Source organism: Battus philenor, unplaced genomic scaffold (assembly GCF_028537555.1).
Source record: "Battus philenor isolate CCGP_79_NKW_IND1 unplaced genomic scaffold, ilBatPhil1.0.hap1 SCAF_6, whole genome shotgun sequence".
NCBI classification, from domain to species: Eukaryota; Metazoa; Arthropoda; class Insecta; order Lepidoptera; family Papilionidae; genus Battus; species Battus philenor.
In genome coordinates this window covers 11,685,420-11,697,817 of record NW_027181726.1, presented here as the reverse complement: position 1 = coordinate 11,697,817, position 12,398 = coordinate 11,685,420, and positions in this window count along the sequence as shown.

Here is a 12,398-nt window from a genome sequence, read left to right as displayed (position 1 = left end):
AAAATTACTTTGCAGCGCACGCAATTACATAAAAAGCTTTAAATTTAGGTGCCGTTATTATTATTTGCAATGGAAATTCTTGAATTTAATTAAATTTCATAACTATAATAGAGTTAATGTAAATTTATTTAAAAATACCAGAGCGCGTTTTTGCCTACTGTACCCAGTGATATCATAATAGGGTCTTTAAAAACATTCTTTGATCGTTTACGAAATTCAATGGCCGCGTTTATTCTGTAGCGGGCCGCGCATAGTCAGCTTCTACGGAAAAATGTCTACGAAAAGACGTGAACCGTATATACTTTTCCACGTGAATGAATTTGTTTTTTTCTTTAATTAAGAAAATGATTCTATCCTCTTTACAATATAAATACAATCATTGTTCTACTAATGCATGAAAGTGATTATATATTTAAAAAAAGGTTTTAGTTTTTCATCAGTATATTTTATATTTTGATTCGTAGCATTTATGAAATGTTAATCGTTATTATATTTTTCCTATTAATCTATTTATCCTTAAATTACAATTGTTTATAAAAATATGTTTTCTTTTTCATACACTGCAAGACTAATGAAAGGAAAAAAAAACGGTAAAGGCTTACTTATATTTTTAATATAATGTTTTAATACACTACAATTTTTCTTAAATTATTTGACTTTATTGGTTTATTTTGACATGATTATTTGCAAATATTTAATAGCTAAAGACGGGTATATTTAATTTACTCTATGGTTTGTACGGGAAAAGAAAATTTAACGCAATTTATTTGTTACATTATTTCCTCTCTATAAATCCTCCAATTCCGCGCGCTTTCAATGCGTAAAAAAAAAGACGAATTGATCCAGCCATCCTTGAATTTTACAATGCACAGCATTACAAATAAACTGCATTTTTTAAAACATTTTTATATTTAATTGAATCTATCACAAAATTTTTAAATAATGTTTTCCCCTCATTAAAAGTAGTCCCTAACTTGTATATTACTATTTAAACTATGCTATTTTGTTAGTTTAAATGTACGTCCTAATCTATTTCTAGTATAGTTTATACAGTCAACAATGTAAAAAGTACACAAATAATTTTTTATCTGTGCTATTCGGGTGTACTGCACGCTTACACGTGTGTCCTTCAACGAGTAAATACAAAAAACCGCGGCGAGCTCACCGCTACAAAGTTTTTATTTTATTTATTTAACTCTACTCTTCTGTACTTTAATTTACAACAATTTAGAAAGAAAAGTTGTATATGTGTGTTCTTATTTTAAATAAAAATTTAAGGAGTACAGCCTAGGTTAACTTTTATTTTTATAATAATAATCATCATTTAAACCATAGGATGTCCTTTGCTGGACATAGGCCTTTCCTATAGATTTAAATAGAACCAGTTAGAAGTGACCTGCATTCAGTGTCTGCCAATGACCTCAACAAGGTCGTTTGTCCACCTTGTATGTGGATGTCGAACGTTGCGCTTCCCAGCCCGTTGTCTCTACTTTTTAATCTAAGACTACAGCGGACATCTGTTCTGCGCGCTTAGGGGCCTTTCCACTTCTACTTCATCTACGTATTTACTTATTCCTGATTCTATCTATCTCTTAGAGGAATCCTGACAAAAGCTACATTTTGGTTCGATCAGCGACTGCAAACTTAGCAGTGGTAATTTACATACTTTATTTAAATAGGTTTAGGTCTTTATTACCTACCACTCTTACTTCACTAGTTTCGTCACTTTATTAATACTATATAGTGACGAAACTAGTGAAGTAAGAGTGTTAAAGATACTAGCAAAATTGTCCAATAAAACAAATAATGAAGTGTTGCACAAGAATTTAATTTTCAAAAATTTAAATCACTTCTTATCAGGTATCTTGTCAATTTATGTAACTTTACCGTCCGTACCGTCTGTTGAAAGCTATTCAAGTTATTATATTATCACTGAACAGCTTAACACGTTCTTCTTAAAGCTCCGACAAGTGCACTGTAATGGCCATTTATTAACATACATTGTAAACAGGTTTTAGACATTCACACAAATGTCTACGAATTTACAGAAGTACAAGCTTCTTTTCTTTGCTTGTAAATCTTGCTAAATAATTTAATAGAAAGAAGAGAAAGAGATGATTCGCCTAATCCAACTCGGATGGGCAGCGTTTAGGAACAACTTCTCGTCCTCAATACAGCAATATCTGATGACAAAGGTATTTGAGCAATGTGTGTTGCCAGTGATGGCATACGGATCTGAGGTCATCCAGACGGCAATGGAGAGGATTATGCTCCGAGTTTCATTGCGAGATCGAATCAGAAAAGAGACGAACCGGAAAAACCAAGGTCACCAACGTAGCTTGAAAAATTTTTCGCCTGAAGTGGCTGTGGGCAGATGGTTCGTGTAACCAATGTTAGGACCGAAAGGTTCTCGTGTCGCAACCAAGAACAGTTACGCGGCGTCGGTTGGTAACGTGGGTAGACCGAAAATCACTGGATGCGAGCAGCGCGGGACCGATGATCATCGCCATCTTTGGGAGAGGCCTGTGCCTTACAGTAAGCGTCTATTGGATGAAAGGAGAAGAAAAAGTATTTCAAACGAATTTAGCTATACCTATTCCAATGATTTATTTATGAATAACTTACTACGTGATAACATTAATGTGTTTACAGATAAACAAAAACGGTTATTCGATTTTTCATTTATAAAATTATACGGCTATTTTTTTATAAAAGTATTTAATGTCCACAAGAAAAAAAAATTAACGAAATAGTAACTTTATTATATAGTGATATAGTAACTTATATCTGGCAATCATTAAACTGTGTTACATTTTTTGTCATAGTTCACATTATTTGAATACGCACTACATGGATATATAAACTATACGTAATTATTTAATAGACTATCTTCTGCTAATTACATGTAAAATAAAAATAGTAAATCGCAAGTTAGAGAAAGTAATGCAACACTCTTGAAATAGAATGTTTGTTGCTTGGTCAAATAATTGTAACAAAACGTCTATCAACAAAAGAAACTAATTATCGTCAAAATTATCTTTTTTATTAAATTATAATAACAGCATACTATTTGATAGTAAGACTACACCCAGTCCATTTTATTATAGTGAAAGTTCTTACATTATTATGGAACAATAGAATAATAACTATATTTTAAAGTAAAGTCTTCAAAACACATTGACACATGCAATTAAGTTAGTAAGTCTGTCAGTAAGTAAATTATTAAGTTAGTGAGTCAGTAAGTCAGTATAATATTAAGTTAGTAAGTCAGTTAGTGTGTCAGTAAATTATAAAGTTAGTAAGTCAGTCAGTAAATACATTTTAAGTTAGTGAGTCAGTCAGTAAGTCAGTATAATATTAAGTTAGTGAGTCAGTGAGTACATATACGTCTATTATAATTTAGAGCCAATTCGTACAACTTGATATACGTAATCGTTTCCGCTAGATCGCGTTCTTATAAGGTATTTCGCTTATATATTCACTTGACAATGCGATACAAGCTAACTTTTGATGTGCCGCAACCAATTACCTTAGAAACGACGTACCTCATTACTTTTATAAAGGTTTCTCTTTAATAAATATCAGCACACGAACCTGACTCTCATTAATATTTCATTTTTATTTGTTTACATTCGTCGACTTTCTATTCGGCTTATGATAATAAATAACCCATGAAGCGATAAATCGAAGAGATATATTTCGTTATTTAAAGGAGACGATATTAATTCATCATAGATAATTCATAAGGCTACGGAATATATAATTAACATGACAAGGCCTATCCATTTCGATGTCCTAAGATAAGAACTCCTGGATTTTAAAATTCAAAAGCCCGCGCGAAATACTCGTTCAACAATCATAGACTTCTTTTGTAGATTTCTAATAAAAACTGTTTTTATTATCTAGCTCACCCCAAACTTGAGAAGGACAGGGTTTTTTTTACAATTCAAAATTGATTTCACTTCCGTTTATATTTTTTGTACCCTTGTTTTCCCGCCACAATCTCAGACATACATTCTTTTATTTTTCTTCACAATATCTCGAGGACAGAGGAATGCTTATACCTTAGTAGTCTTTTTCTACCTATCAACTTTCTGGTTTCTCTTTCGCTCCCAAAATATCGTAGTAGGTTTCTAATTACATTCTTGCACTTTTTTTTTTAGTTATAATGTATTATAAGGGTCGGGCCCTTACTGCTTTGTTTTATTTCTCTCCATTACAACTTATGTGACCTCTTTGCTGAATTTTAGGAACGAAGGGCGACGTTTTTCGTCGCCCATCATGGAGGCGATGTTTTCTACCTCATTCCTCTCTCCTTTTTCCATTTCCAACTTCGATCTCTGTTTTCCGAATGCAAAGCAGTGGGCGACCAAGTGCACCAGAATCTAGCCCACAGCTGGGTCACAGGTGTAATATGTTGGAAGCGGCCTGCACCCGCGTGTCCCGACCATAACAAGGCCGTCTGTCTACTATGTGATTGGAAGTCCTACGCTGCGCTTGCCATTCCATGGTCTCCGCTCCGGAACCTTAACGTCCCAGAGGACATCTGTTCTGTTCTCTGCTATGCCTGTCACTCAACTTGCCTTTTCACTGTGCTATGACGGTTGCTTTCTTTCATTTACGGATCTTCTCATTCCTGACTCGATCTCGTAGAGAAAGTTGGAGTGAGTCACTCTACGACAGGGAAAACTCAAAAAGAATGTGTGTTCACCACGACCACGATTAACTTTCATACGGTAAAAATGTGAAAATCATTATTTTAATAAACATATATTAATTACAAATATAAAAATACAATAACTATTATTTATATTAACCACAGTTTACTGCATATACATAATGTACCAGTTATAGAGTGCCATCGATATTCTTGTAATGACAAGGTTAAACAAGACGTTCCTAGGCGTCGGTGTATCAATAAATTACAGCATTATAGATTTTTTTTACCTTTCCTATCGGTGGGTTAAATTTGTCACGAAGTGAACAGAATATGCCAAGACATATATTTTTATTATGTAAATGTATTTAGAAATGTAGAGCAGTGGTAGCTTAGCGGTAGAGAACTAAGAATTGCGATCGTAGGTTGCGAGTTTGATTCCCGTGATAAAATTTTATATAATTCACACTTTGTGCGTTAATTATATCGGATTGCCATTGCTCATAAACGACTCCAGGGGATGAGCAGCAGCATCCTCTGCATATCATATCACCATACTGTGATGGCCAACCCGCTAGCCAAGCGTAGCGGTTATGGTATGTCACTCTATAGGTATTTTTAAGAGAAGGGGGTATCTATCGGCTAAAATTTATGGCTAGGTCAAGTGGAAATGAAGAGATCCGTACACGACAAAACCTTATATGACCATATGGTATGTAATAGAAACTCTAGGGACAAAAGCAACGTGGGACATCCACCCACAACGTGGATATGACCTTGATAATGTCATCAGTTAATGATGGATCTAGGCCGCTTATCGCGGTCTTATTGTAAATCTATTGATGAAACCCCTGAAATCATGTTCGGCGGTGGTCATACGGATGAACAGATGACGATGAATTATAGGTTAACTGTGTATAAATTTTACTCATGTTTAGATATTTTGAAGTACCATTAATGCAATGTAAAACTAGGAATTATATATGTTATATAAATTTATTATCACCTTTGTAAAAGTTGACTCAACAGAAGACCAGGCTCGTATATAAATTTATTATTTCCACATCTGTTGGTTATACAGAAAATAAATCGCAATAAAGTTATCGCTTTGTTTGTTCTCTATACGTTTACCAATTCTATATGAAACTTTGCTTTTATTAGAAATAGTTTCCTACGCGAGCTACATTGTTTGTATCTGTATTGCATGCAAAGGATCCGAACGGACGCTGAGAACAATGGAATATTCTAGAACGTTAATTTTGATAACAGTTATAAATTAACATAATGTAATAACTGTTTATTAATTAAGTGCCCTAATGTCGATTTATTTATAATTTTTTACAACATTCTAATACAGAAAATGTTTTAAAAAAACTGTATGAACACAGTACTATTACAAATGACTATTACAACCGTTAAACTAAAAAAAAAGGTTTTTTTGTTTAAATTTGTAAAGGGTGTAACACAAGATGTTGTAGTTCCAAATCATAGAAGATAGCATCTGTCATTCATTATCATCTTCATTTAAGCCGTAAGACGTCCACTACTGGGACATAGGCCTGCCTCAAAAGTTCCCTTTAGAACCAGCCATCCTATAACTGAAAGCGACCTGCATCCAACGTCTTCTGTCCACCTCCGCGGAGCTTGCCGGTTCGTGGTCACCACTCCAAAACCTTAGGGCTAGAGCGGCCATTTGTTCTGGGAGTTGTGTGATTAGCCCGCTGCCTCTTCCACTGGGCTGTGTTACTTTAGTAAAGAATATTTCAATATAAATTAAATGTAAAATTTTATTTTTTTAAAAAAATATTAAAGCCTCGCTTATTGTGTCTTTGGCCTGTTCTTCTCAGGTTTCATACCTTTATCATCCGGACAATCGATAGACTCTTCTTGACGTCAAAAAGAAATGCATTATTTGTTGAATAAAGAATTTTTAAATTTGTATATAAAAATATTTTTAGTGCCGCGTTAAATAATTATGTAACTTACTATCAGGTCATTAACATCGTCTGAACACTTTAGTCGTTCTATCCATTATAGATAAGATCTTACCTTCAGTCAATTTCCCGCGCAAAACTTGTCAAAATTTTACTTATCTATATATATAAAACAAAGACGGGTTCATTACAACACTTGTAATTCGAGATCTGCTGGACCAATTTTCATGGTTATTGATTATTTGGACTTGTAACAGTATAAATTGGAACGTGATGATTGCATAACTATTTGGCGGAAAAATATAATATATGCAGTGATGGTAGGCTACGTGAGTAATTGTAGAAAGCCTTAAACGAGACCATCCGGTGCCATTTCAGAAGCTTTTGTATTACAAGATATTGCTATAAATATACAGGTTGATTGATTATAAAAGTAAAAGCTATAAAAGTGTGAATGCATAGCTCATTTGTCAGCAAAATACTTTCAAGATTTTACACCTATTTTCATCACTCTATATAAATTATTAATGTGAGATATGTAATGTAAGTCTGCGAGGACAGATAGAAGACGATAATTAATTTTAATACGCAGTAATCCGAATATTGAAGACAATTTCTCTTACTACATTATCATTACGTAATTTATTATTTCTGAAACCATTGCTTTTCAGATAAGTTGAACCATTTATTAATGTATTGATGAGCTATACATTCACTCCTTCAAATCCGTAAAGGCTTTTAAAGTCACCCGTACATCAAAACAATAAAACTCATTCGTAGTACACGTAGGATAACGTAAAATACTTGATGAAGTATTGACTTACTGTACACGATAAAATCTTTTTCCATTGACCTAATATTTTGCGATTTCGATAAAAAAGTAAAGCAAATGGTTTCGCTTCAGCAACGAAAAATTGAAAAGGACAGGTTCATTACATGAAAAAAATTATGAAGCAGCGAGCGAGATTGCTTTATTGCGAACATATTGTACAAAATAATTTCATCGTTTTATTTATTACTTCAATAAATTGCCTCAGATTTATACACAACGTGTACTATTTATCTATCAATCTAGTCTATTTTTCGGTCAAATAGCCAAGAAAAGCGGTGACAATTTAGAACTACTTTTGATCTATAGAAAGTTGGACGGCGGTTGGAAAAGATGGGCGGCGACCACGAGGCTGCAGCACCTTGCGCTGATCCAATGAGGTTACAATCACACTCGATTCATCGAGTCGATAGACGCCAACTAAAAGGAATAGGAATCGTCACAATGACCGATCTTGACCTTGAGTATTTTATCGGTCCACCTAGGGGGTGAGGGAGGGGATTAACCCACTCCGCCTTTACATTAAATTTCATTCAGCCATTATTTTTAAAATAATAAAAGGAGTGGTCTGTCACAAAATTTCAATAAAACGTATCACGAATATACTATTCATACGAAGGTCTTAAAAGACAGTTGCGTTCCAAACAGCCATTTATTGTTCAAAGTAAAAAGAAACGGAACAAACGTAAATAGACGGTCGTTAAAGACGCTTGACAACTTCTCTAAACAAACAAATATATATCTTATCAATTAAACATAAGACTCGTTTTTGATTTAGCACATCGAATGACGATGTCACCTTTTGGAAGCAACAGGTTATTAGAGTTTATTCAGCGCTAGCAGTAAATTCTGAATACTGTGTTCACGTATATTATATAATCACTATGTCATTAGAGCCGCTTTCCACAATTTGGGTTTCTTTACGTTCTGCTTTAATTATATGAAAATAATGTTCTTTGAGATTATCACTTAGTTATAATTAAATTACATTGTTTATTTCTATTATTGTTATAATGTAAGCCAAAATAAACTCAAATGAAGGTTATTTGTTTGTTATGACAATGTATATTATGTATATATTATACACATATATATGTACAAAAAAATTTACTTGTAATTATAGTTATTAATAATAACTGTTAAATGTCTTTTAGTACAAATTAGACACAGAGATGGCGTTTGGTGTCCAGTACGCAAAGAAAACATTGTATGTATTTATGTGTAAAGTATGCAAATTAAAATAATCCTGCAATAAGTTAAACAACTTCTGGTAATCGATACACATACCTATTAACACAGCTGCAAGAGACGCCATTTTGAAGTGCTTATTTCCATTATAACATTGTACTAACTACACTGAAATGTTCTACAAAAGTTCGCGTTTTGCTTCGTGAAGTTCACAACTTCCAACTCGGCGAAGTACGCTAACTCCCCAATTGGCATTACGCGAAAACAACATTTATTACAAGCGAGCACAGATTGAATTAGCTCGCGGTAGAATTCCGCTTACAACTTTGCGCAAATAGACCAAGTTCAAGTTATCTGAAAAGTTATTTAACAAAGTTTCATAGCTTTCTTAGCTGTTATACAAGTTTGCACTTTAGACTGTAGGGATTGGGTTAATTATTGTTTAGAGACTGGATTGTACATGGGGCGTTTCGCTTTCAAATAATCTTGGTGTTATCCCATCGAGAGCCGTGACTGTAGAAAGATTTTCCTTCTGCACAATAGACTGGAACTAAAATCGGTTACCAAAATGACTTTGTAATGGCTGACATCTTCAATAAAGCGATTTTATGTTGACTTATTGTTATGTTAATATGATTTATAAAATATTAAACATTGATCGTTACGCAACAAACAGACTATAATTTTGTTACCTAGAACATAAAAGGTAATGAAATTTTTCTTAGAATCAATAACATTAAAAGAACACCTAAAATTATAAAATGTTAAAAAACAGAACAAATAACTTTTAAAAGACATTCCGGTTTTAGTAATCCTTTATGCAAAATAGCTTTTAACATTAAAAAATCACTTGTCTTACAGTAAAATAACAAATATTCTAACTAAACGTTCGCGACCATACTCAAAGTTACATCACAAAAAGCAATTATAAAATTCCCCTTTTCTACGAAACTGAATACTTACTTTGATTTGATTTCAAGAAAAGTAAACACTATTACAACATTTCTCTGTGCGCCTTTACACTTGTTTTTCTTATTTTCATTTACGTTTTGGCCTCTGATATTTATAAACAAACGTCCTCTTTGTTGTACAACAATCATATGTTCCGCGAAAAAGTATTATTATTTCATTTTAATATCGTTTCAAGTTTGTTTACATTACTCTATTTCGAACAACTCGTATTTTTATATATCCAACTATTGACTTGTACAATGACATACACGTAAATACTTTTCACTGAAACTTTTCAGTAAGCTAACTTTTAAAACGTAATATAAAGTATTGAAACTAACTTTATTTGTTATCACCTGTCACTTGTTCACTTATCCGGTACATAGGCAATTCCAAGAAGTAGTCTCAGCGTCCAACAGCAGATCGCAGAAGTAAACACAAATTACAAAGACTTATTTCAAGAGCAGTCACTTAAGTTACACTTCAAAACAAATCTCCAAATTGTCGTAAACACTTATTTTCGTTTCATACATGACCACAAACACACTAAAACAATATCTTCAAGTCACGGCGACGTATTTTGTCTTTAAGTATAACCTCAAAACATCTTACTGACACTCCGCGGCCCACAGGAATTAATAAAAAGTTTCTTTATAAAACAAGTGGGTTGTGAGCATGTTCCAAAATGGTGGAACTTTGCGTTAACTTCGGAACGTAGAGCGACGTGAAGTTGTTGAGTTTGGCTCGCGCCGCGCGTGGTACGTCTGCGCAGTCCCTCCTAACTTTTCTCATAATAATACATAAAAAAAACTTGCCAATAGTTAGTTTTTCAAACCGAAAACTTTTTGGCCGACTCAAAAAGTGTTTTTATCGCTTGGTTCATTAATATAATAACTTTTTTAATACTTTGAAGTAAGTTAGAAGTTAAGATCGTCGCGTAGAGCTCTCTTACCGGACCGCGAGTCGCGTAGCCGACAGGGGTTCCGTCGGGGAAAATCAATAACTTACGGCCGACTCTCTCTGCCGCTCTCCGCGTTTAATCATACACTTTGTGAGCAAAACATTAAAACTTGTCCGTTTATTTGCCGGAGGGGGACGATTGCCGGTCGCGGCGCGCTTGTGCGGCGCGACGGCCGGCTTTCGTAACGAATAGCAGCGCAGTGAACTACACACCACACGCGCTCTCTGCTTTTACGAGTTTAAACTTTGCAAACTATTTTTTACAAAGAAGTACTACTTTATATAACTATATAACGACGTAAGAATGATTGGCGACCTCGACACACCGTGTCTAACCGCCTTGCCTAACTTCATATCGCCCACCAGTTCAAATTAAAAGTTTGTTTAATAACTTGTAAAGTTTTTATTGCGTTCGCGTCCTAGTTTAAATTACATTTTCATTCGGTATTGTACTAAGGATATAGCATTTAAAACTTCGGCACATAAATACGAGTATTATTTTAAATAACTCTTAATAGTAACTCTCGTAATTAGTCTATTCTATATTTTAAAATTTTTAATAACTTATTATTTTATCTACTGTTTTTTTTACTTTCATTAATAAAATTTATGTCGAAATCAAAAAGGATTTTATAGAAAAAAATAACACTCAATAATTTAACTGAACTAACTTTTAGTATTAGCAAATGTAAGATAGTAATCAAAATTCAAAGTTAAAGACAGTCGGTACACGGTTGAACTTAGAATATCGACTAAAGTGATTTAATTCTTTAAGTAGTGTAAACAAGTTTTGTCTATAAACGCTTCCACCCCGCCAACCCTCCTACCAACATTCACCCCCTGAACAACAAATTATTCGACAATCAATCTGCGAAACGAAACTAATATTAATAGAACTACGACGAATCTTACAGCGCCAGTAAACTCAAGTGCTCAGCTCAAATATAAATAGGGAAGCAAAGATCAAGGGAAGTTGGCTTTCTGTAAGATCATCCAGCCAGTCGAGCAACTAATCGGGTTTGACCGAAGACACCGAAGCCAGACTCCGACGTACCTACGACTCCCGGGGCTTGAGTATTAACGAGTACTTTATGAGATAAATAAAGTTAGCTTATGAAATGCTGTTGACGCTTGTGAGGATTTTTGAGAAACTCAGACGAACATTGTAATGCGTGGGTTATTTCATTAGAGTGAATTTATTTCTATAAATATCACGTTAACAAAGGTAAACCTTTAAAACCAGTTTATACAAAATAATATTAATTTCAATATCATTAAAAGCGACAAATTATTTTTAACATCCAAAATTAACTGTTGTTCGTATTTAGATATAAATTCTTAGTAAAGAATATGATGGCAAATTTGAATGCGTTGCCCCTTCACAGCCAGTTGGTAGGGAAATACGGGTTATTTTTTTTTACAATACATATTAATATTTACACAGTTCAAAAATTTTGATAATATCCTCTTTATAAATTATTTTGACAAAAAAATTGAGAATTGAAATAAAAATATACAAAAGAATCTTTTTTGTTTATGGTATAACGAAAGAAAGTTTTAAAAAATCGCTTGTCAAATTTTATTTATCAATATTTAATGGCTGCTATCTATTCGGAACCAGTATGTTGAGAATAACGAGTTATTTATTCTACACGATTAAATAAGTATTTGTCTAGTTTAAATACTTATATATATTATACTTATTACATATCATTCATTTCATATATTGGACCGGTCACCGTGGCGATTTAAGAGGGAGAACTATATCTTGCAGTGGGCGTCCATCGGCTGAATAGAAGAAGTAGTCGACATATTTATTGAAACAAAACTGATTAAGAAATTATAAAAAAATATGTAATGTATCTCTACTTATAAGTAA